We start from the raw sequence: 26788 nt of genomic DNA on the forward strand, positions 1-26788 counted from the left end.
AATAACATATTTAGCAACAAGTTATTCCCGTGCTACCAGTAAATTGAACATTAATCTTAGGCTTAAAATTTACAGAACTTTTCATATCTAAACTATTAGCTTCCAGATTAGGGCTGGTTTGCGAGAGTTCTTATTATATGCTCTGAAAATGGCTCGAATATGTAGTATTTAACAATTGCGAAACGTCGGATAGCAGTAGTGAGTAAACAATGTTCAAAAGAGAAGGTATGAAGCCGCTTTGCTCGGAAACCAATTTCAAACCAGTTCTTGTATTCAATATTTTTCAGCATAGTATATAAATCAGAGCTTATTAACAAGGCAGTTCTCTTTTTCAATTTTAAAGACACTTTGTCATAGGAAAGCGTTTAATTTACAATAAAATGAAAGCTGACATTGGCAGTAAATTTATTTCAGCCGTCAACAAAATTTATTACCGGACATGTCTCAAGGATTGCACACTATTTCAGAATTCTAAAGTCGGGGCAAAAATCGCAAGCCAAGCAAAATTACGCACATTTTCGATTCGGGTGAAGCAATTAGAGCGCCTCCAGCGACAGATAGATACTGGCAAGAGCCGTCGATAGAGGGGGGGGTTGAGTTGAAGGATGCGTCTAAACCACCCCCTATAATTTAATTCGAGGGTAAAAAGTATTGCGTTTAACGAGCGTCCATCAACGACGACGAGACGTACGAGAGATCAGTCGTCGGAATGTAGTTTAGAAGATTTTATGGCGAACTTTACGTTTTGTATTTCAATATAGACTAACATATTTCGTGTTGTAAAAATTTTATGCAGACTATCCAATAAAGAAATCGTTTATCTCCGGCTTCAGTAGCATGAGGCAACTGAACTATCAAACGAGAGGCCATAGCAATGATGTTGGATGCCATAAAAACCAAAGTCACCCCTCGAATAACGATCTGAGTGGAACTTAAATAAAACTTTAAAAAATCAACCTGAAAATAGTTCGAGCTGAGGAGATATTTGAAAATACTGCTGTAGGGTGCGATATGCAGCATGGTGATAGAAAAATATATGGTAGAGTTAATTATTTTATTATTAAATCTGTACCTACCAATTTATTTGAAATTATTTTTTTTTATAATGTTCGAAATAAAACTAATACATATTTTAAACTAACTCTTATATTTTATTTTAAAGGTAACATGTATGCTGTCAAAATAATTTTCATGATATATTCACACGTATTATTTTTAATATATTGATAAATTTTAACCAAAGTAGACATTTCCACAGTATATAATTATTACTAATAGTTACTCAGAAGAATTATTAAAAGAGGATGTATATATATATATATATATATATATATATATATATATATATATATATATACAAATGAGTATAAAAGATAAAACTGAATAAGCAAAATCAAAAAAATATTATATTTATGTTAATTTAGGTGCTCTTTGTCGAATTAATGACTGAGATTGCTAAGCGAAAATCTAAACTATGCGATTCTCACAAGCTTCTTATGAAGCCAGCCTTACATTATTAAGAGAGTTTGGTTGAGTTGAGTTATTAACAGTGATGTGGTGATTGGAGCGCGTAATGTATCTGCTTATGGTTAGTTATTGACCAAATTAGATAGTCGAATTGAGAGTTTAGTCAGGTTCACAAAGATTATGGCGAAAAATTATATTCCGATTCCATCAAATACTTGATATTAATGCAGGCTTTCCACACTGAAATTTCTATAATGTAAATATGTAAACCAAAGTTATAACTGAAAACACCTGATTTTTGAATAACTCTGCACTGGAACCTCCATTTTGAAGGTATATTAACTTATGACTGAGTATAACGAATGAAATGATCTTTAAGCCTTATATATTATATAGGTTATTTTCTTTCGAAAGGCTCATAGTATGGCTTCTATGATATTATTAGAGAGTTGATTACACAATTACCAAAAGAGACAAAATTACATTTTTTTTTTCGTTTTCTAGATTGGCTAGCTAGAACCAAATGGTCTTCGGCTGATGTCGATTCAGGTTCCGGATATGTTTGTTTTGCGGGCGACAGAGACCCTGGGTTACGACTGGGACGGCCGTAGTTTGTTTACTACCGGAGTTTGTGGACGGGTAGGGATTTCATTAAGGTGTTATCGTGTGCTAAGGTTCCTATGGAGAACCTCATACTGAGCATGTTTATGAAACTTTTCACAAACGGGATGCCTGATTCGAGATTTGTGTTGACGTTCCTCTTAAACCTTAGGGCTCTGAGTAACGCACGGACTTCTTAGGATTGCAACACTTGGAGCAGTTCAAGTTGTCTCTCGGAGACATACCTGTACCACACCTGTCCATTGAGGCAGATTGGACGCACTAGCATTTTATACTGTGTCGCTTTCTGTGGGATTGGTAGTTTACTTTGTCTGCAGAGTAGAGGAAATAATAGGCTGTACACGCCATTTCCCTTGCAAATGGCATGCTGGATTTGGGCAGACCATTGAAATCTGCGGTCGAACTGGAGACCGAGGTATGAGACTTTTTGGGGCCAAGGGATAGGGACTTTGTCGATTTGGAGGCGATAGGCGCGAAACTCCTTCTTGCGGTGGAACAGAATAGCCTGAATTTTGCTCCGATTAATCTGAAGCCGCCAGAATTTGTACCACGCCATCGCTTGGTTCAATTGAGCTTGGAGTCTATTGTGGATTGCGTCGGGACCGTAACCGGTTGTGAAGTAAGCGGTATCATCTGCATAAAATGCTGTGTGGGAAAGTTTGTAGAGCGGGAAATCAGCCAAATAAAGGTTGAATAGGGCTGGGGCTAATGAAGCGCCTTGCGGTACTTCTGCGGAGATTTTTTTACGAGAGGAGACTGCGTCACTGATCTTCACTTGAAAGGACTTACAATCCAAGTATGAATCTATCAGGTAAATTAGGTCATTCGGTAGACCTAATTTTTTAGCTTTAAATATTAGGCCGTGGTGCCATACTTGGTCGAAAGCTTTGGAGACCTCTAAGAATATGGCTCCTGTTTTTCGACCTTTTATCATTGCCTGGTGGATAGTTGCTGCGACGCGGGCAGCTTGATGAAGACAGGAATGTTTAGCACGGAAACCGAATTGTTCGTTTGGAATTATGTGATGAGCGTCTGTGAAATCGTTTAAGGCGTTTAATATTGCCTTTTCGGCAAGTTTGGAGAGTGACAAAATTACATTTTTTCCCCAGCCTTATATTAGCCCTTTGATGCCGGAGGGTAGCAGTGGGGCGGAGTTACAGTACACGTCGCAAGAGGTGTCCTCACGGCAAAAACATCAGGCACCTTGAAAGAAATTTATTTTCACGTGGCTTCTCTATTTGCACACTAGGCCTCAAGGGCTTAATGGAACATTTAGGACTTCCTTGAAGTTTGTAAAATAACTATTTTCATTTGCAATATTAAAAACTTTTATCATCTAACGTCAAAACATTATCCTCATCTGGCTGTGATAGTCATAGCTGGAAATGTTTGTAATTTTGATGCGGCAAATGCGGAAAATATGACAAATTTCAAGAATTCCAGTTATGCTAGAAAGGTAGTTAACTAAACCCGTCGCCTTTGAAATAATCTCTAACTTATTCAATAAGCTTAACATTGAAGACCAAAGTTCGGAATCCACATAAAGCAACACGTAAAACATAAAACCGAGTTGATAAAAAGAGAATGTGCAGTATAAAAAAATTAATAAAACTTGTGCAGTATAAAAAAATAAAAAACAAATAATAGGTATAAATCTTAATTCTACCAAAAATATGTTGGTCATAGAGAAACATTTAATCATATAACACAGTCGCAAATGGGAAACACCGAGCTCAGATTAGAAGAGAGCTTAATTGGTTTATTAAAATAACTTAACTGCCAAACCGTCCGTATAATAAACGCTCAACAGTTTCGCACCGCAGATTTTTCAAGCGATTAATAAAAGCAATTCCCTAAATTCATCTGCATACAGACAATAACCGAATGAACCGACAGATCTCCAAAAAGCCCATTTGCCTTTATTAAAATACTTCCTTAACTCCCTTAATAACTTCTTTTATTACTGACCGGACTACTTGATTAATCAAAAGCGCCTTCTCCTTTGTTTCGCACATCCATTTCGATGTAAAGTTCTTTGCATTGTAAGTGTCGGGGGGAAGGAATGGCGAGCCGTGTTCGGGGTTGCAAGTTGTCGAAAGTCGAATTCCGAATAATTTCGACGACTGTCTGGGACTGATTGGATCGGAAAAATTACGTTCTTATTACGTTAAATGAATTATTGAATTATCGAATAGAAACGTTAACAATTACATAAACTAAAAACGGTTATTATTTATTTATAGATATGAATTTGCGATAAAACGGTATAAACTGTCAATAATTGAGATATTTTGTTATCATAAGATGTCGGATGTCACGTTAGACAAGGATGCATATCAGATTCAAAATGAAGGAAGAGTTCTAGTTAGTGGGAAAATGCTCCTAACTTGGTTTAAGATCAGAAGTTGGTTTATCGGTCAAGTATAAAGCCTATTTGGAATGTAAATATAGTGTAGGGTTAAGTTATCAAACCAATTAATAATCCAATGTTACCAATAGAAAGTTCCTAGATGAATTAATGTTTATCGCTACGTAGTCATGGAAGAACTGCCCGGTGATCTCAATATCAAATGTGTTTACGAAAATTTCTCCTTAAAATATGAAATAAGCTTACTAAATTGTTGTAAAACAGCTACCGGACATCACGCAGGCAATCAGAAGATTGAATCGAACCAAACCACATGATCTTATTTAGTCTATCTTAATTTAATTTTAATTTTGGAAATACATTCTGAACTATTTGTCCCGTACTCGTCTTGCCATTGCTTCTATTGATGCGTTAGTACAACACATTAATGGCAATCACTACATAGTATAAAACAAAGTCGCCTTTTCTGTCCCTATATCCCTATGTGCGCTTAAATCTTTAAAACTACGCAACGGATTTTGATGCGGTTTTTTTCAGTAGATAGAGTGATTCAAGAGGAAGGTTTATATGTATAATACATGCATAATATACTAAGGCAACATTGCTAATTTTAGAGGTTTCTAACGTGATGTCGTAAATTAACCTATTTTTTAGGCTTATTTAGCAATTAGCAAAAACGCTGCCTAACCCTACGAGTTAGATCAAATTAATGTACTACAGTATTGTACACCATAAAAAGGTCTACAAAAAAGTCCGCGATGGTATATGTTTATCTTTTGGGGATAACCCATATTAACCATTTTTATTGTTTACTTTTTACGTGAGAAAATGGCTTATTTACGAAGCTATTTTAAGCAATACGGCATTAATCCTTATCGAATTAAGTACCTTAAATACAGTGTGCAATTAATATAGATCAATATGGTTCCTTACAGCATGTAAATTAAACAAATATTTTCTGAGATATTACAAATTTAAAATTTGCGTTTAAAAATGTGTAATGTAATAAAAATTGTATGAATTTAGATATTCCAAACATAGCAGGAAATCTTCATAGTAAGTATAGGGGAAGAGGAATTGTTTTACTCCAAATTTAATGCGTGCAGGCCAAGGGCAGTAATGAATGAACCAAAAATACTGGATCGATTTTAATCATGTTTTCATTGAGTGACATAGGCATATATATTTTATGCCCGTGCAAATCGGAGCGGGCCGCTATGTTTTTATATACAACGTTCATATTTTTTCTGTAGTGTATTTAATTTAGTATCAGCATTGCACCCGTGCGAAGCCGGGGCAGGTCGCTAGTAAATAATATATTAAATAATATTATAATAAGAATGACGAACGTAAGATATAATTAAGAAAAAATTGTCATAGCTCTTTGATTATTTGCTCATTTATTTTTGATATTATTATAGAACAAGCATTAAAATACGCATTAGTAAGCATAAGCAAACATAAATATTGCGAAAATTTAATTATTGTTCAAGGAATTCTTATTATGAATGAAGTTTTCGATTAATAATTAGGTAAAAACATATCTCAGATAGAGCAGTTGAAACAAAATAAATAGGGAGACATTACTCAATATTCTACTTCCTAGTAATATTTAACGACTTCAAATAAATTAATGTAATTTTACAGTACAGTACAATATTAAGAGTTACAATAATTTATAGTTTTTATATAAAAAAATCGACGGAAAAGCTGAGATATTTTTATATTAATTAGGGGAACTGGTATCGGAAAGTTAACAGTTACTCATAATGTCCTCAAATTGGCCACATAATTATTCAACATACTTTCTATACATACTTAATTTACCAATTATCTTATTATCTGATTTGATAAAACTGTGTGCAAGGCTTGCAAAAAAAGCAATGTCATAAAAGCAAGAAATGGCCGTTTTAATATCAATTTACTATTATATTAATTATTATATATCATAAGCAAATATTCCATTTTAATTAAAAATATTACAATTTTTATTTTATTGCCTTTTAGACTTAGGTACTATTAACAGAGCCAATTTCCAGAAAGATACGATTTGGAGCTAGATACAGATTTACAAACACTTGCCGAGAACGTTAAAAGCATAATTATTTTATAGTAAATCTTACTAATTTTCATATTATGTAAATATTCCTATATTTTATATATTATGTCCGTTTTCCTATATTATATCCAAACGATTAAAATAGTTGGTGGATTGACTAGAATTTTTAGAACTTTATTGTTCTTCTAACGGAGTTGTAGTTGAGTTGCTATGATAACCACTATAATCTCAAACTACAATTAATTAAAACTACAATTTTATATTGGTGTTTTGACGAATGCCGCATTTCTCTGTTGTAAACTAATATAGTAATGTAAATAAATAGATATATACAGACATATATATATATATATATATATATATATATATATATATATATATATATATATATATACAGATATATATATATAGACGGAAATTTTGATTGACAATCACAAATGCCTCTAAACTGTAACCTTAAAACATAGAACCCATGAGTGATGACTAGTTTACTATGGTAAAGTACTAAGTATTGTTATGGGCTAGATTAATTGAAAATCGTTGATTTCCTTCAGGAATACAAGAAGTGGTCGGTATTGTCTCGTGTTAAGTGGTCCAATCTCAGTTGATTCTATGTGACAACATGGGTTACGAAGGGGAAAGGTGGGAAGAGTGGAGAACATATCTTAACAATATGTTTTAACTCTGTAAAGTCTGCTGAAGCCTCCTGGATTCAATGGCGATGTATGTAGTGGAAGTTGTAAAGGCAGGGAGAAGAAGTTGTTGGGTGATATGTTAATGAGATGAGTGGATATGTTAATACGCGAGGATATCCATACTTGAGTCAGGATTTGCTGGATAGCATGGATCGACAATAAACAGAGTCGTTCTGTTCTCTTGTTTGTTAACGTTGGGTTTCTTTCTTCTCTTATTGTATTTTTTCTCAACGTCAGAATCACTGGCGTAAATTTGAATTTAGCTCAAAATTTTCTTCGACTTTTATATAGTTGAATGTTTCTTACTATGAAGAAATCTAACAGGTCTGGGGTTTTCTCTTGATCAGTCGGCCAATGAGTTGGTTTTCCAGATGACATGTAACTACATCCTAGTTCAGCAGCTGCCTTATGCAGTTGATTGCCTTTAGTTGTTGTCATTCTGGATCCCCATCTTGTATCTTTTGCATTAAAATCACCTCCAATTATAAGTTTTTCTCCCAGGTTGCTTAGGACATTTAAATAATTTTCCTTTTTTGATTGTATCTTGGAGGACAATAAATTGCTGTTATTGTAACCCTATATCTGTTTGATTTAACAGTTACTGCTGTTACCTGATTTTCAGCTGTACTGAACCCGGGTTCTTGATGGTGGGATATATTCTTTTTTATTATTAATGCACCTCCTCCTCTTACGGTGTTAGCTGGATGTATGGTATAATGCAATGTATATTATCTAAATTTTATAAAGGATTCTTTTGTTAAATAAGTTTCTGATATTAGGCAAATATCTATTTTTTGCGTATCTAGGAATACTGGTAGGGTAACATGATGTTGCTGGATTCCATTAGCATTCCAAATTACTATTCGAATGTCTTTATTTGCCATTTTGGGTTTTTGGGGCCACAGGCCTAATGTTTTTCGATTCTAGTTTTTCAGTCCTTTTAGAAAAATATTCGATAATTTTTTCCTGTCTTTCCTATTAGTTTAAATAGCAATTCGTTGATGGTTGCTTCTTCTTCCTTTGTGTCTCTTTGGTAATTTTGACTGATACCTTGGGCATAAGTTATTTCACCATTAACTTTGTTATATTTTCTCGGTTGTTTCTTTTCACTTATTGTTCCTTGATGTTTAACTTGAGCTACTCTATTTCTCCTCTGTTGTAGTGTTTTAGCACATCCTCTATAAGTTTATGTGGTGATATGTTTGCCTGAACAATTTACACATCTAGGTTCTCTCCTGCAGAATATCTGAGTGTGTCCATGCCATTGGCATCTTTTGCATTGCGGTATTAAATTCGATCTTTTAAGAGGTTGAATTTTTATTTCGATCCCTAAAATTCTTTTAATACCAAAAATGGTTTTTGCGTCCGTATCCTGTTCAAAGGCTAATATAAATAGAGGTAATGACTTCTTGTGGACTAAAATTTCTCCTTTGTTATTTTTGGTCTTTTCTTTTTTTAAATATTTGTCGCATTTAAGTATTTAAGCCCATTTTGGTTTAGTTCTGCGATACTTTTTTCACTTTTAGCTGTTGATGGAAACCCTCTTGCCATAAATATGATATCTCTGGTTAGTTTGTCTTCATAAGAGTACCATTGCAGTATCAGCAACTCTATACAATCTATTATTTTTGTGAATGTTGTACGACATACGGCGTTCAATTTTATTTACCCATTATTTAGTACCGTTGCTTTGAATACTATATAGTTGAACCCCAGTGTATCGTAAAGCAAGCCAAAGTGGGTAACATTACTTACGATAATTGGGGGTGGCTTGATCATTCTAATTTCATTATTGTGTTCATTATTTTGTTTTATTTTTTATTGCTGCGTTGAAGATCCTGAAGAATTATTTGTTTTTTTAAACTTATATTATTTTTAACCGTTATCCAGACTACTTCTTTCTGCAATTCTTCTTCATCTGTTTCATATGTTAGAATTGGAGGAATTGGACCGCTTTTGTAGGCTTTGTGGTTTATCATTGTTTTGTCCTTGGCTTCAGAGCTTTGTTTATTTAGTTGTAGCTGGAAGGCATTTATTTGTTTTTGCATATTGGCTAATGCAATTTAAAGACTCTCCCGCGCCAACTTTTTGTTCATCCACCCATTGTAGAGTGCCTGTTCGTTCTGTGTTCTAGTTGTGTTCTCTAGATTTAGAATTGCAATATATGATACGTCTAATGGCGATATTTCCATTTTATCTGTTTTTTGTGCAGTATTATACTATTATTTTTATGCTTCAAGTTATCCTACCATGCATTTGTGGTCCAGATGTTGAGTTTTCGACTTTAACGTTTTATGGCATTTTGCATTTATTTTCTACTGTACTGACCTTTTTTCCGATCACACTTTAACTTTTTCACCGGTCTTTAAAGTGTTATTCTTAGATATTTTTTAAATGCCGCATTTGTGACACTGATGTTGCACTTTTGTTTGGTTTCACTGACCGTCTCTCAAAACACGTCTTTACTCCGTGAAAGTCAAACGTCGACTATATTAAATCTAAAATTGGCCGTTGTTCAGGAAAACATGAATATGTAACCCAATATTTATTTAGTAATGTGAGACATAGCTCAAGTTCTTTTAAATTGTTCGAAACTAGCTAGCAATATTACTAAAACAGTTATTTTCCTAGACATTACCTTCTGATTTATTTAAATGATGATAACTAAACTTCATCTACTCATAAAATCAGCAAACACACAGCTGGAAATAGTTATTTGAGCTGTAAGATTCAAACTATTTTTTTATAAAACTGTTAAGTTAATTGCCTTTTTTAATACTGCGGCCTCCGTGATGTGACACGAGGCTGGTAAAAAAGTGTTTGAATTTTAAATTACAGCTTTGCGTTACATAAAAAGGCTTTTAAATTTGCACCGTCTAATGCATATTTGGCTTTGTGCGATGCGAGCTTCAAGTTGTAAAAACAGTATTACGCATAAATAAAACCGTCATATTATTCGCAATAAAATAATTTAAGTAAACATATATCTCATACAACATCATCTCCTTTTATTTTTTATGTCAAAAAGCAACAGTGAAAATAGAGAACGAAATTGGGATTTGAGTAGTGTTGATATTAGTTATTTATTGAATAGTTAAAGGGAAATCTTAAAATATTGAAAATTTATAATTTTATGTTAGATTTTATTATATCCCTATAAGTCTTGTTATAAAACTATTTTTTTTTTCTGTGTAATGTATATATGTAAATAACTATTAAACAACCTAACTGCTAAATGCAATAGATTGTTTTTTATCTACAATAAATGACAGTTTCTCCTTCGGACCACTTATGAATGATGTGTGGGCCTTATGACAACCATAGACCATTAATTTTTACATGTCCGAGTATTATTTTTCCGTTTCCGTATATTGGTTTCGAGGCTTAAAAAGCGGTCATTTCTCGGAATGCGTAAGTTAACAGGTCAATTGAATAATTCCCGGCCTGAAACATAGATGGCGCTATTAGAATTCAATACATATGTTTTTTAGTTAGCTCTAACCCTCAAAAAATGCGTGTATAAATTTGACAGCTGTTGGTTCATTAGATTGTGAATTATAGCATTTTGAGAGAAGTAACTTTTGTTATTGGGAAAAAATGGATAAAAACGAATTTCGCGTGTTGATGAAATATTGCTTCTTGAAGGGAAAAAATACAGTTGAAGCAAAGACTTGGCTTGATGCCGAGTTTCCGGACACTGCCTCAGGAAAATCAAATATCAAGGATTTGTATGCTAAGAATAGACGTGGTGAAATGAACACCGAAGGCGGAGAAAGCAGTGGACGCCCAAAAGAGGTTGTTACCGACGAAAACATTAAAAGATTCCACAAAATAATTTTTAATGACTGTAAATTGAAATTGAGTGAAATAGCAGACCCTCTGAAGATATCAACTGAACGTGTAAATTATATCATTTACGAATATTTGGGTATGAGAAAGCTCTGTGCAATGTGGGTGCCGCGCGAATTCACTTTTAACCAAAAACAACGACGAGTTGATAATTCGGAGCAGTGATTGAAGATGATCAAGCGTATTACGCATATAACCCGAGTTTTTGCATCGATATGTGACAATGGATGAAATATGGCTGCAGTATTTCACTCCAGTTGACTCCAGTTTCAAGTCTAATCGACAATCATCCGAATGTACTGCACACGATGAACCCGCTACAAAGCGTGGGAAAACGCAACAGTCGACTGGCAAGGTTATGGCGCTGTATTTTGGAATGCACACAGTATAATTTTCATTGAATACCTTGAAAAAGGAAGACCATTCTATTGTATAGTGTTATTAGACAGTTGAAATCGCCAAAAAACGGCCGCATTTGAAGAAAAAGGAAGTGCTGCTTCACCAAGACAATGCACCGTGTCACAAGTCAGGGAAAACGATGGCAAAAATCCATCAATTTAGCTTCGAATTGCTTTCTCATCCACCGTATTCTCCAGATCTGGACTCCAGTGATTGTTTCCTGTTCTCAGATCTCAAAAGAATGCTCGCTGCGAAGAAATCTTCGTGGAATGAAGAAATCGTACTACAAAAATGGTTTCGAAAATTCGGAGGGTCGCTATAATCAGTGTCCACCCTTGAAGGGAATTATGTTTAATAAAAAAAAAACTAATATTGTCAAACAAATGTGTTTTACTATGGTAGGGCGGAAACTTGTTAATTAACCTCTTACTTGAAATATAACAAAAAGAAGAGTCTATTGTTCCAATTTTTCATAACAGAGTTTTAAATATAAGAAACCTGGTTGAGAAAAACATTTCCGAAAGCATTTTATAATAGTTATTGAGTTTCCGTATACTTATTGGACGCTTGAATAAGTTTCACTTCTTAATAATATTAATAAAATTTAATCATAATATTTTTAATTTAAATATTTCTAATTAATTTCAAAATCATTTCAATAAATGGCAATCTCTCGTGACCATTTTATCAACTTTAAATAACTAATAATCAATTACACAGCTGATTAATTTACAAATATTAAATTAATTTAGAAAATAGAAATATTAAAATCGAAAAAGAACAACCGAAATTGAGAAATTTCTAGGATAAATTCATAATACCTTGAACAAATTATGTACAAATAGTAGTGATTTAATTAAATAAGTAATAAATAACTTAATACACATCAAAACTATGTTACATGGCTAAATTCTTATCTAAAATCAGTGGGTATAGTAAAAGCTTTTCAGCATAAGTTTTACTTGGTGATTAATAAATACAAATATATTTCTGCAAAACAATTACCGTTATTCACTTTTGCCCATGGTGTTGGTGGTAGCATGATTTCGGCAGATATATGTTCCAATTATTTAGTTACTTTTAATAAATCTAAAATTCTTCTAAAATACTCCTTTAATTTTGAAATTCAATATTATTAATATTTATACAGTTTCCATTATACACGAGAACCATCGGTCCTTAGCTTTTAACTTTGTAATTGTAATAATATATTGTAACATTGCATGCGGATATGATACAACAATAGATATATTAAAATATATTATATAATATATATTTCTAGGCTTTCTATAAAAGAGACCTATCTAATTATTTATTATAGTTATATTATATATTTATAGTTGAAACTGTTACATAGGAATTTAATTAATTAATTTTTATATTAATTCATTTCAACAAAGCAAGTAAAGTAGAGTATTGTATTTACTTATTTGGTGTTAGCTTTTAAATTGCTTTTCTTTTCATTTGTAGCCAGTAGGATTATTTCTATTTTAATTTTAGCACAAAGGTTTTATTGTATACTTGAGTATAACACACGGGCAGAACATATATTATCCAGCCATTGTCTCTGTTTTGAATAAACTCGAAGCCATGAAAAACATACGGTTTTTCATTAAGGCCGGCTACCGGAGACGGCTTCAATTCTTTTGGTTGTTGTTTTTGATTAAAAGTTATAATTGATTTTCTTTAGAAAGAAGCAACAGCATTGTATACGCAGGTATATGTTCACGCACACGCAGTCTAACCTCTCAGCATTAGGAAAATAAAATGTTAGAGATGACAATGATAATATTGCGTAATAATAATTGTAAATTGGCTAGGACTAATTCAATGAGAAATAAATATTAAGTTATTTTTGTATGAGGTACGAGAATTGGTTTGCTCGTTTTCGTTCAGGAATTTCAATGTTAAAAATCAACCCCTCTCTCTGATCATCATGAATCGTTCAAAAAGATAATGAAACTATTGAAAATGGCCAGATGGGCTGTCATATTTCATCTGGCGAGATATTTATGGAACTGAATATCGACCAAAAAACTGTTTTGAAACATTTACATAAGACCGGATACCAAAAGAGGCTTTATAATTTTATTTCAGATGGATTAATTAATAGATTAAAATTTGTGAATATTTGTCTAATTCTGGGTGATATAAAGTTTATCATGTATGACAATAATGTAGGAAAATATTTACATATAATATAAATATACAATCAACGATCATAAAGCGTGGAAATTTGACGGTTATAATATATAATTATAATCTGTTATATTTCGATGATTCATTGTTTAGATTGCTTTCTAAAAACGGTAAGATTTATGTACAGAAAACCCCAAAAGAACCCTACCATCCGGACAGTCTTTCTACAGCGATCATGGGGGAGATCCCGTTATGATTGAGGCGGCAATATCGTGGTATTCAGCTAGTCATCTCACTCATACTACTGGTTGGATTGCTTCGAATTTCAACATTCTCAATGATTGAATTCTTATTATGACTATTAAGGCCAAACACAGCCACATTACAAAATGGTAATACGCCCACACACACCGCCAAAAATATTATTCAGTCTTCAGTTCAGAAGGACTTGAATAGTATCAGAATATAACACCTTCCTTTGCCAGCACAATTGCCAGACTAGGAATGTATCGTTATGAGTAGTTTTAGAGCATAGAAGTTTTGATACAAGAATGGAACAACATTCCATTGGAAACTACTCAGACATTATTCCGAAAATAATTATTGCAGTTTTAAAAGCAAATGGTGACTTCTTATTTTGCCAATTCCCTGTACAAATGGTTTAGTCCTTCATCAATCTTTTGTGAATTTGTTTTTTGCTTTTCAATTTGTTGAAGTTTAAGTTTCCCGATGTAATGCAAAATGCAAAGACGACTCTTTAACAAAAAATCAATAATAACTATATAATAACAGTATTATAATAAATGTTAAATAGTGAAAACAGAAGCTGTTTCACGTATGTAATTCAAATAATAGATTTTAGTAATTGTAAATGAAACTGGTTTCTATATAGAGAAAGCACGAATATTGGGGATTATAAATAAGGGGCAGGAAAACTTCACTAAAGTTGACTGACAATGCAATTAGGCAATTAAAGTGCCCATATACAGCATGTGACTTCTGTAAAATTATGCTCTTAGAAAAAGGATGCCATATTACATGTTGAAATACAACTCATAATGTTACAATTGTTAAAAATTGTAATTAATACTAAATAATGCATTTTGGAATTTTTATTTTGTTAACATCACTTCGTGTATATATATAGTAACAGAAATGTATATTTATAGTAACAGAAAGACTTGTAGAAGTAGAAATTGTATTTCATAAATAATTAGCGTTGGGAACTATCGACTGAAAACAGTCGAAACAGTCGATAGTCAAAAAAACAAAAAAAAAACAGAAGAGAAATGCACGGTTTGACTGTTTTTCTTCCATTCGTCATGTCAGGCGAAGAAGTACGAATTATTTCCTGTATAAATTGCGAGAGAGAAAAGGATGGAAATAATTGCTTGGAGCAGTTTATTTTAAATATACTTATTTTTTCCAACGGTAGTATAAGCGAGACGGTGATGTATATATTCCTCCACGTACAAGCTTTAAAAAAGGAAAGGAAAAATGACCATGCGATCAATAATTTCATTTTAAAGGAAGTAGAATGACTTTTATATTTGAATGTTCTGTGGATCTGCAAAAATGAATGGAATAATAACCCCAAAAATGCTCAATATTTTTTAATGGTTTGTTAATAGCTATCTTTAAATAACATACTATATAACAAAATATTCTATATTCAATATTCGCTGAATGCATCATTCTACTGAAAAGATATAGAATAATAAAAATAAATTGCAAAAAAGATTCCACTATCTCGTCTGCTGATAAAAGAAATCTTAACCAAAATATTTTGCGACCATCATTATTCCCTTCTATTTTTTAACAGCCAAGAAAGTAATTTGTTGAATATCAGAAAAGAGTTTTTCTATCAGAAAATGTATTTATTAGAAATATTGAATATACCTTATCACCTCTTTAGGGTTAATATATGGAAATTTAACTGCTACTCTAAAAATTTCTTCAAATCGTTTCGAATCGAATTCTGGAACCTTTCGGATCTACATTTAGTTTTCAAGAGTTTAGGAAAGACGTATTGACAAACCAAAAGACTTGAACAAAAGTCGAGAGTGTTAGATCGAGTCAAGAAAGTCAATAAAAAAATTACCTATTATTATTGCCATAAAAACAAAATAATTTGCCCTATTATATTAATAATCTTAAAAATTAACCTTCCAAAATGCTGCTATATTAATATATAATATACTGTTATTTAGAAGCAAACAAAATATCATAGAACTATATACGTTACATATAAATTTAAAGCCTAAATTAGGCACATTTTTGTCAAGGTCGACAGAGCAAGAATGTTTAAAATCAGTCGAATAAAACTAGTAGATCTGAAAATAATAACTAAAAGTACACGACCGAAACAGTCACCAGTAAAAAGTAGTAAAACCAGTCGAACAAAAAATAGCGACGGAAATAGTCGATAGTAAAAAGTAGTCAATTACTAAACAGTCGATAGTCAATTTCAGTCGAAAGTTTCCAACGCTAGAAATAATATATATTTTTTAAATGTATAGCTCTTTTTTAAAGTTACTTGAAAAGTAAATTAATCACTGATGGCTTGGTGGCGCGGTGGTAAATGCGATGAGCCAGTTCTCCTACTGTTGCGATAGCCGCGGGTTCGAATCCTGCTGAAATATGTTCGTAAATTTATGATTGTGATTGTTTAAAATTTGCGAATGTTCTAGATAAGAGTATAAAATCCGACAAGGAAAATGATCCGGGTCACGCCAGTAACCAGGCTGGGTAAGACCGGATGTCTTCTGGGATGATTTCTAAAGTTAGTCACTCGCCAGTCGGTAGGCTTAATGCTGAGGACCGTAGTTCGGAGCCCACGTTAAACTTTAGGCCCAGTCCAGATAAACCCATAGTTGGTAAAAGGAGACTGTAAAATATATATACAAACAAAAAAAATTAATCACTAATTAGTAGTTATCTGTTTTATATTTATGAAAACGAAGTAATCATTCTTAAAAATACCTCAAAGCATTAAGCTATTTATGTATAAGGAATAAACAAAATTGTTAGGTTATGAAAATTTATTTTGTTTCAGTATTAATCAATTTTAAAAAACAATACACGAATGTTATAAAAAATATCTAGTACGTTAGTTTGCTAAAACGAGTCTCCCTTAAATAATGGCGTGAACAGGAGGAGAACAAAGCATATGGGAACATATTTTACAAATAACCCCCCGACAGTCTGATGCTCTTCCCACTCTCTCCCCCAGCTATTGTTTCACGTCGAAAATTAAAATGGACTTCTCGCCCTAATAATTGACGAAAAATTTCCTCGCCGAACCATTCGGGAAGCCTTTTAATCCGACTTTTACGACTTATTTGAGGGAAAACCCATTAAAAATGCGCCTAACGATAACCAGGCACGCGAACCCCGATCAAATTTGCGTTTTACTAGTGTTCCGTTGCCGACATAATTAATGTGAAAAGTTATGGTGTGATTGCGGCTATTTTTTTTTTTAGTTCGCAGGATAACTGGCCCCTATTAGCCTTTTTTTTAATTACTGCCCGCTTGATTAGGTTGGAAAAATGTGCGGCGGATGAGGGCGAAGAGGGACGTGATATTTTATGGTAAACTGATTGACGTTTGACAATTAATTTTCCCTCCAAAAATAACTTATTCATGTCGCGTTATGTTCGGCTAAAATTATCTAATTGACTGAATTTCAATTTTGAATGTATTAATTCAAGTGCCTTATTTTTAATGGAGGATTTCCCCTTTGGTTATGGCGATTATTTTACTATCAACGGAAAACTATTTTGGGATTTTTTGATGGAAAAATGATTTTCTTAGTCGCATTTTCATATCGATTTTATCATGTTACAGAACATTGAATACCAATATTTCAATCATCAGAATTTGGTGTATGCTATATTATCCGATTGAAAAAAGGATTTAGTTTTTGACTTGATAATAATTACAACTTTATTTATTAGGGACTTTTTGAAAATTGCATCTCACTATACATATGCTTGTTACTATGTTATTTTATAAAATTATTTTAATACTATTGTTCTTCTGTATTGACATTAATATATAAGCAGGACGAATATGGGATATATACATCGTATGTATGTACTAAGGATTTTAAATGAGAATATATTTTGAGCTGTATAATGGGTCAATTGAGAAGTCTCCGGCCTAGCATAGTAAAACACTTTTTTTTTTAACAAAATTAGTTTTTTCTGTTAAACATAATTCCCTTCAAGCGTGATACATTGATTAAAGTGACCCTACAACTTTTCGATACTATTTTTGTAGTACGATTTGTCCTTTGCTTCAAAATAGGCCGCAGTTTCGGCGATCACCTCTTCATTCGACGAACATTTCTTCCCAGCGAGCATTCTTTTGATATTTGAGAACAGGAAATAGTCGCTGCATCGAAGCAGTTCGAAACCCAATTCAAGGATTTTTGCCACCGTTTTACTGACTCGTGACAGTGAGCATTGTCTTGTTGAAGCAGCACTTGATTGATCTTCAAATGCGGCCGTTTTTCGGCGATTTCGTCCTTCAAACGGTCCTATAACACTAGGTAATAGTCGATGTTGATGGTCCTTCCTTTTTCAAGGTAGTCAATGAAAATTATTACATACGCATCCCAAAATAGAAACGCCATAAACTTGCCAGTTGACTATTGCGTTTTCGCACGCTTTGGAGCGAGTTTATCGTATGCAGTCCACTCAGATAACTGTCGATTGGACTTTGGAGTGAAGTGATGCAGCCATGTTTCATCCGCTGTCAGATATCGACTCAAAAACTTGGGTTTATTACGCTTGATCATCTTCACACAGCGCCAAATCATCAACTCATCGTGGATTTTGGTCAAAAGCGAGCTCGCACGGCACCCACTTTGTACAGAGTTTTCTCATACCCAAATACTCGTAAATAATATGATTATATAAATAATTTCATTCAATTTCAATTTACGGTCATTGAAAGTAATTTTGTGGATTCTTTTAATGTTTTTTTCGGTAACAACCTCTTTCAGGCGTCCACTGCGTTCACTGTCTTCGGTGCTCATTTCACCACGTCTAAACTTAGCATACCAATCCTTGATGGTTGATTTTCCTGGGACAGAGTCCGGAAACTCGACATCAAGCAAAGTTTTTGCTTCAACTGTATTTTTCCCTTCAAAAAGCAATATTTTGTCAACACGCGAAATTCTTTTTTATCCATTTTTTTTCACAATAACAAAAGTTGCTTCACTCAAAATGCTCTAAATCACAAACTAATGATCCGACAGCTGTCAAATTTATGCACGCATCTTTTGAGGGTTAGGGCTAACTAAAACATAGGGATTTAATTCAAGTAGGGCCATCTATATGTCGGGCCGGGGACTTTGGGAGACAAACATGTGTTGATTTATTAGTTCATATTTATGCTTACAACAATATCATATAGTTATATGTAATACTCCGGAATTGTTCAGTTATCTTAAATTGTTATAATTCATACATAAGTACTCAAACCGTTATATTTCAATCATTTTGAATATATAGAAGCTGCTGTATGAAGGAGAGATCGCATATCAACTTCGATTACCAATTGTTTATATGTATACTCATCATAAACTGCATTTGTTTTATATCAATATAACTTAAAGTAAAATTTTTAGTGTAAGTAAATTTTAGAATCTGATCTGAAGCTTTATTTTGAAGTTAGTATGTTATATTATACCTCCTAAATAAATTATTGTTTTTTTACTGAAAAATATTAATATACAATGTATAATATTCAAACATGTGTTCATTTATTATTCCATATTTATGATTAAAATAATATCATATACTTATATGTGATCCTCTGAAATTGTTACAGTTCTGGAAATAATTTTACTCATAATATTTTGTTATAATTTTCAGAAGTGTTGTGAATTAAACTTATGAATACTTTGTTGATTATTGAAACTTAACTGAAATTAGAGTTGATTAAATGTCATTTTAAAAAAATTGGTGAATATTAGTTCTTCAAATAATTATTTAAATATGTCTTAAAATAGATCAATTTATTATTTCAATTAATGTATTGTTAATTTAAAAAAAACAAGCTTTAGTAACATATCATTTTTAAATTATTTTCTTTACTTTGTTATGAGAGAAAAACGATTAACTTATTACATTGTGGTTGAATTTTGACCACAGCTATCGCTAGTAATTAACATAACTATACGTAAATTACACTTAGCTTGAATAATTTGTTTTGCAAATATACTATCAATTGTGTTAGATAGTTAGATAGTTAAAAATCTATTATTAAAAACTTACTAGTATAAATAACTTTAAAATTATTTGTAATAACTTTAATTAAGAACATTGAAAATGTGTAAATGTATTTATTTAGTATGTTAGTTTAAGCAAAGTATGCAGTTAGTTGAAATATAGCCTAAATAAAAATAATTTTCCAACAATATATGTTCCTAGATCACAACGGCCAATAGGAGTTCTGGTGTAGGTTTAAAGCCTCGGGGGCTTCCTATCACGAACAGTGTCGAGTTACAACTTCGTCCGCCTTATCTGCACGAGTTGCACTGGCGGTATCCACCGTTTAAATCTACACACCCGGTAAATTCCGAAATAATTACGTTAAGCTGCTGCTACTTACTACTGTATATATTTAATATTCAGTCGGCATCGAGCTATAGCCCGTGTTGCTAAACGATATAATTAGTTAACGAAAATAAATACGCTTGCGGAAATTGTGTTAAACTAGTAGACTTAAAGCGATTATTCCGTTAAGCACTAGAAGCTTGGAAAAATTAAGTGTGCTGATTTAGCACGCTAGTAAAAATAACGACTTTTGTCTGCACACGTGATTTTGAACCTAAAATATTAGGTGATGTGCATGGCATATATTCCGATTTTTTTACATACATGCATTTTTTAATTTATTTTAAATTCGTTTGTTATAATTTGTTTTTAAAATATCTTAATATATTTATATATCCAGGAGGAACTGTCGGTCCTATCTTAGTCTCTGGTATAATAATATTTATGTATTGCTGCTGTTTTTCTAATGAATACGCCAGACTACACAAGATCAAGTGGTTTATTTTATTAAATCTGATTCCTGTTCTGGTGTTATCCAAAAGCTATTTTATTTCGATATTGACATGAGAAAGCAGTCTGTCCTCATGTTCCCTTGCAATTTTCTTAACTTCCTGGGTGAAAGTTGTTATCTGAAGGTCTCGGTGTAAGTAATCAGTCCTGTAATATTCAATACTCAATTCAATATCAATATTCAATACTTGCTTATATAACAGCAATATATTATATTATGATGAACTAATACATTTTTCTATATTTTAACTCCTTTCCAAGATACTTGTTGTCATATGCATTGTTGCTATATGGAGTGATAGTATTATTTATGGTTATTGGTGCTTGTGCGGACTGATGATACGTGAACTGCATATGCATAAATTTATTTTCATTAGTTTTTATTCTCCAAGTTTGTGTAAAATGTATATGTATATTGTCACTTGCCTGTTGTAATTTTATTGTGGCTTTTTCGTTATTGTCTCTGACAGCACGAATCACAGTGTCATTAGAAAATGTGGCTATCGTGATATTTTCAATTTCTGGTATATCACATGTGTAGAGTAGGTTTTCTCTCGTTTGGTTCTAAACATTCTGGCTGTAATGTGAAATTTGAATAGTTCAGTGTGTTGTATATATATATATATATATATATATATATATATTTCCATCTTTGTGGCAATATGGCGATACCTTATCAAGTGAATGATATTGATTTGGCAAAGATCTATTTATCGAAATAGTTCGATAAATAGATTATACTTCTTCATAATTTTGATAACGGTATCGTATACGGATGCCAGCTAAGTTATACTGCATTGATCTGAAGAAGTAATAATTTGAAGGTATTATGTATAGTAGGGTGGTCTTTTTCTGTTTTTTTTTGTCGTACAATATCATCAATTGTACGTCAGGTGTAGCAGACGTCAGCATTCACAGTTTCTGCTTGACAAGCGCGATGATGAAACGGTTCTAAATAACATATTCATTCATTTCGTGTGGTCGCCACTTTCATTTTGGATCTTTTGTATCCCATTTAAAACCTAAGATATCAAAATCATCAAATTTGAATAGTCGAATCCAAATCCGACCACTTGCATATTACGAAGCAGCATCACCATAACTGTTTGATGAAACAATAATTAAAAGCAATGTCGTAAATGTAATTTTATTGGAATTTCACAATTAGATTAAGTCATTTAACAGTTGTTTACATGCTTCAATTTTCTTTTAATATACAGCGCTGGTAATATGCAAACACCTAATATATCAAATTTTATTTTCTACTTAATAGTAATTTATTAATTATTGGTATATTTTTACTAGTTTGTAAGTACTCAGAATATTATGCTTTTTTTGGATTGACATATGAAATTAATAAATAAGAGTAATACTCAGAACCAAAGAAATACAAGAATGTGGAAGGACAGGGTTTTAGCGTTCAGTTATCTTAAATTATTATAATTCATAACATATAACATAACGTCAACGTATAATGAAATATCTTAAACACCAAAGATATTATTTCGGAAAAGAAAAAGAAATAAATCAGGTTGAAATTAAAGCCACAGCACACAGTAACGAAAACCCTATACAAAAACGATTGCATAACAGGGGGTCAACTGTTTATTACTTGAGTGCGAACAGCGGCTTCAAATCATTCTCAGCACAAAGCCAAACGACGTTTATTAGAGGACTACAAGGCAGTGCTCTAATGTTAGATGAAAAATGGAGGCTCCAGACGTCGTAATTCTACTTAAGAACGGTTTAAATTAGAAAATAGAGCTACGGTTTTGAGACTGATATTTTCCGAGGATTAACACCATGCCGCAACGCGTAACAATAATTGTAGTAAAAAGTTGCTAAGCAATTCTTATCGTGCTTTGCAATTTTAATCGAAATTTTAATAAGCCCTATGGAGATATATTTTACGTTTTTTCTTCACTTATATTTATAAAATAAGAGTTTACTTTAATACAAAGCATTAATTTTACGAATATATTAGTTAATATACAAACAAGAAAATTATTTTTAATAAGTAGCAATTTATATATTATACAATTTGTAATTAAAGACATATTCAATAATCCATATTTATCTTAAAATTGTAAATACGAGCTCATTACATTTTTATATCAGACAACTGTTTTAAAACATATTGAAAGTTTGACGGATACTATTAGGTCTATAAATTAGTTTTAAAGGATTTTTTTTCAAACCTCGGTCGAAAGTACGTACTTTCGTCCCTAATAACAGGGAAGAAAGTTAAACATTTACTCCCTGTGCAGGGAGCGGGAGGAAAGAATTTCTTATGCGTATTTATACTCGTAACTAGGGACTATTTATTCTGTCGCTACAATAAATTGTTTACCGCTGTCATTAACGTTGCTACCATAGAATAAAGAAATTTAGAAGCGCATCTCCTATGTTAAAATTGCTTCTAAGTTACGCTCGGAATCCCCGTGTGAGGGCGCTTACGCGTGCGCCTTATGATAATTAGTTAAGGCGAGAAATTTAAAAATTTGAGTGGCAAATTTAAAAATGTATAATAAAACATTTTAGCGGAAAAATAAAAAAATATTTTAATTTTACCAGGAAAATAAAAAAATAACTATATTTAAATATATTTCATTGATATATTACAATTACATTAATTTTCCATGACCATAAAAACATTGATATAATCACAGAGATATCTCCACTACCCAAAACACGTAATCTACTGATATTATCTTCTCTCTAATATTTAAAACAAACTAAAACAACCATTAAAATAAGATAGTATAACTATTAATGTTTCTGTTGTATTATTTTTTAGAATCAACTAAGTTAACAACCTATTTAAATTGAGGTAAATTTTATCAAATATGAGAACTGCAGTTCGGTCTATACAGTCAAGTTTCTGAACTAACGACCAAAATTAGAGGTTACTACTCCAGCAGCAAAAAGGAACCTTATTCAGTCAGTATCTGCATTAATGTTCTTATAGAAGGCAAGCAGAATATCTTCGATAACAGTTTATATCCTCTGCCACTGCACTTAAATAAGGATAAAGCCACTACTTTTTCATCCAACCTGAAACGAAGCTGATGGGGCAGGCTTAGTTATCTGTAAATGAACATATAAATTTCAAGTTAGAACCCTCATTCTCTCATAATAAACATAAGTTTCTTATTATTTACTTTCTTATTTCTTATTACTTACGTCTGGGTCTTGTTCGGGTAGAAGAATCTCCTATATATCTATCAGCCTCAAAAATATTGCCTTTGGGGGCATTTCCTTGTCTTGTAAAGGTAAAGAATCTCAGTAAATATTGGTTAATTATCTCAATGCAATAAATCATTACTATTTAACAAAATACTCACTATTTAAATTACTAGTAGGAATTGCATCTTGTTTCAGCCATGGCTTTCCACATTTTGGTCTATACTCTTCATCTTTAATGATTAAAATTTTCCTGGACCTACATAGGAGATCATAAGAGATCCCCTAGACAACACAAATTATATCACCTAAAAATGGCCGTTAACTGCTTAGGTTAGAATTATTAATACCGAGGCCGAACGAGAGAGAAACACACATACAGCTGTTGCATTTTTCATTTACATTTGGCCTTGTAACGGGGATTCCGAAAAGCTTAAACGTGGGACTCCATATAACTTTTTTCCATATAACTTTCACTTCTAAATTTCTTTATTCTATGGTTGCTACCATGTTGTTAATAACGTACTTTAGACCAGCTATGAAAAAAAAATCGGATACACTACACGGGCCAAAAAGTTGAAATCTCGGTCCTGCTTTCGAAAATTCAACTTTCGGTCCTTGTGGTGTAATATACTATTCTTTTAAATGTGAAACTGTGTTATTAAAAGTTGGTACAATGTATTTTATTCCAATTATTGTAAATCAAAAGTAGCTACTTTCTCCGATCCTTCAAGAAATTTACGGATTCAATTTCTAAAGAATGTTCTCTTGAAGCTATCCACTAACTAATCAGCCAATGTTTTGGTATACTTATAAGAAGTTAGGCGCTGCTCACGATTCATATGGTGGAAAATGCAGTAATGAAGAGGAGTAAGGTTTGCTGGAGTAGCTTTTGTTATTTCAAAGTTTTCAAGTATGTTTTTACTGGTTTCTCAACACGTCGAGCTTTGTCATGCGGAAGAATAAGATTGTTGTAGCTTTAGTCGTATTTTGGTCGTCTATCGCGCAGTGCTCGTCTCAGACTCATCAGTTATAGTCGATATCAATCACAACTGATGGTTTAATCAAGTAATATTTCCACATTTTTTTGGCAATATTTACATGTTGAAATCTATGAAGCATAGTTATCCTAAGCTTCACACAGCACTCGATATCTTTCGGCTGCCTTTTTCTTCAAATTAATGTGAAATGTTAAACCGCCCGCAAATTCTATTTACTCGATAATAAAAGTAATAGTTGAAGAGTAGATTGGTGAGTGCAGAGGATGGAAAAGAAATCAAAACCTCTGTTCATTTTTATTTGTGTAAACATGATCAATTTTCGTTATACGTGCTTTTGTTTAGTTGATTAGTGGCTAATTCGATGTTGAGAATAGTTTTCTGTCGATTTATCTATTTCATATCTTATCCAAGCAAATAATTCTTATTAAAGGTGGGATATATGATTACTAAGGATATATGAATAGGCATTTGATATGTTAAAAACAGTTCTGGGGAAATAATTATATAACTATTGGATCCACCATGTTATAAACGATAGTGATTACGGGATTTATTGAATTACTACTATTTTGTTACTAATTATTTTATTTTTGATCTAAGGTAAACAAACATATGTATGTCGCGTGTTCTAAGGAAACTAATATAATCGTACAGCTCTATGGATTATATGCTTTAATCCATCAACGATTAATGCATATGCTTGAGAATATAGGTCTTATAGTTATATATTTTCATTATTATGATGATGACAGTGTTTAGACATTTTCCATGACAAAACTGTGCCTTTTTAGAGTAGTAAACTGACAATAAGTTCTTGATCGAGTAGAAGTGATCCAATGACTTCAACTCTATTAAAATCACTTGTATGAAAATATAAAAATAGAGCCAGGAAAAATAATCGAAAATCCAAAAAAATCGAGATAATAAATACTTAAATTTCTTCTGTGACCTACCGAATGAAGGATAAAATGACATCAGATGCGGGTCTGTGCGTTTTTTTATCCCCACCTACTAGGACGGTATGACTTCTCAACATTTATTAGCTTGGCGTAACGAAGACTGGCTATTATATAATATTAATAGTTAATTATGAATAATCATTAATTATTAATAATAAATAATGATATAAAATTAGAAAGTAATTCTTATAAGTATACATCTATTCGATACGGAAAATATTTTCGATTTATATCTTAAGGGATCTTGTTGTATCTATTACCAATATACTTATTAGAGCTGGGTTTGTTATTTCTGAAGCTATAGTTACTACAAAATAAATGCTTCAATTATACAGGTAAATTGGCTAGATTAGGATATGGGCGACAGTTCAGCTATATTGCACTGTCAGACAGCTGACAAATCCGAAACTGTCGCCCAATTATCCCGTGTAAATATCGTGCCGTTGAGGTCGCTTTAATTTATCGTTACTTGACATTTTAATTAGGTTTTTCGAGTAGAAAATGAAGTAGAAATATATTTAGAGTGGTAATAGTTAAAACTTGACTATGTTATGCTATTCTCAATTAAAATACAAATAATAATTTACGTACAATTCCAAATGTCAAAAGAAATTTAATGACTGTCATATTTAGCAATGCAATGCACATGCAAGTTAAGAAATACAGTAGCAGTATACATTACGTTGGGGACAAAAATATTCTTCGGAGCGTTGAAAACGTCTGAATATATACCGAGTAAATTGCACTTGCTCGAAATGTTTTTTTCTTCATTTTGAAGAAGAAGGTGGCTGAATATCATCGAATGTTGTGTGAAGCTTATGCTAACCTTGCTACAATGATTTCAACATTATTGCAATACTACTTTTTAGACTTTAAACGTGCTGATTCTGACTCCGAAATCGAAGAGCGTTCTGGACACCCAAAAAAATGTAAAAACGAAGATTTGAAAGCATTACTTGATGAAATCTTCAG

Source organism: Rhynchophorus ferrugineus, unplaced genomic scaffold, assembly GCF_030347505.1.
Source record: "Rhynchophorus ferrugineus isolate W39M unplaced genomic scaffold, kcgeb_rfMv2 rfM1, whole genome shotgun sequence".
NCBI classification, from domain to species: domain Eukaryota; kingdom Metazoa; phylum Arthropoda; class Insecta; order Coleoptera; family Curculionidae; genus Rhynchophorus; species Rhynchophorus ferrugineus.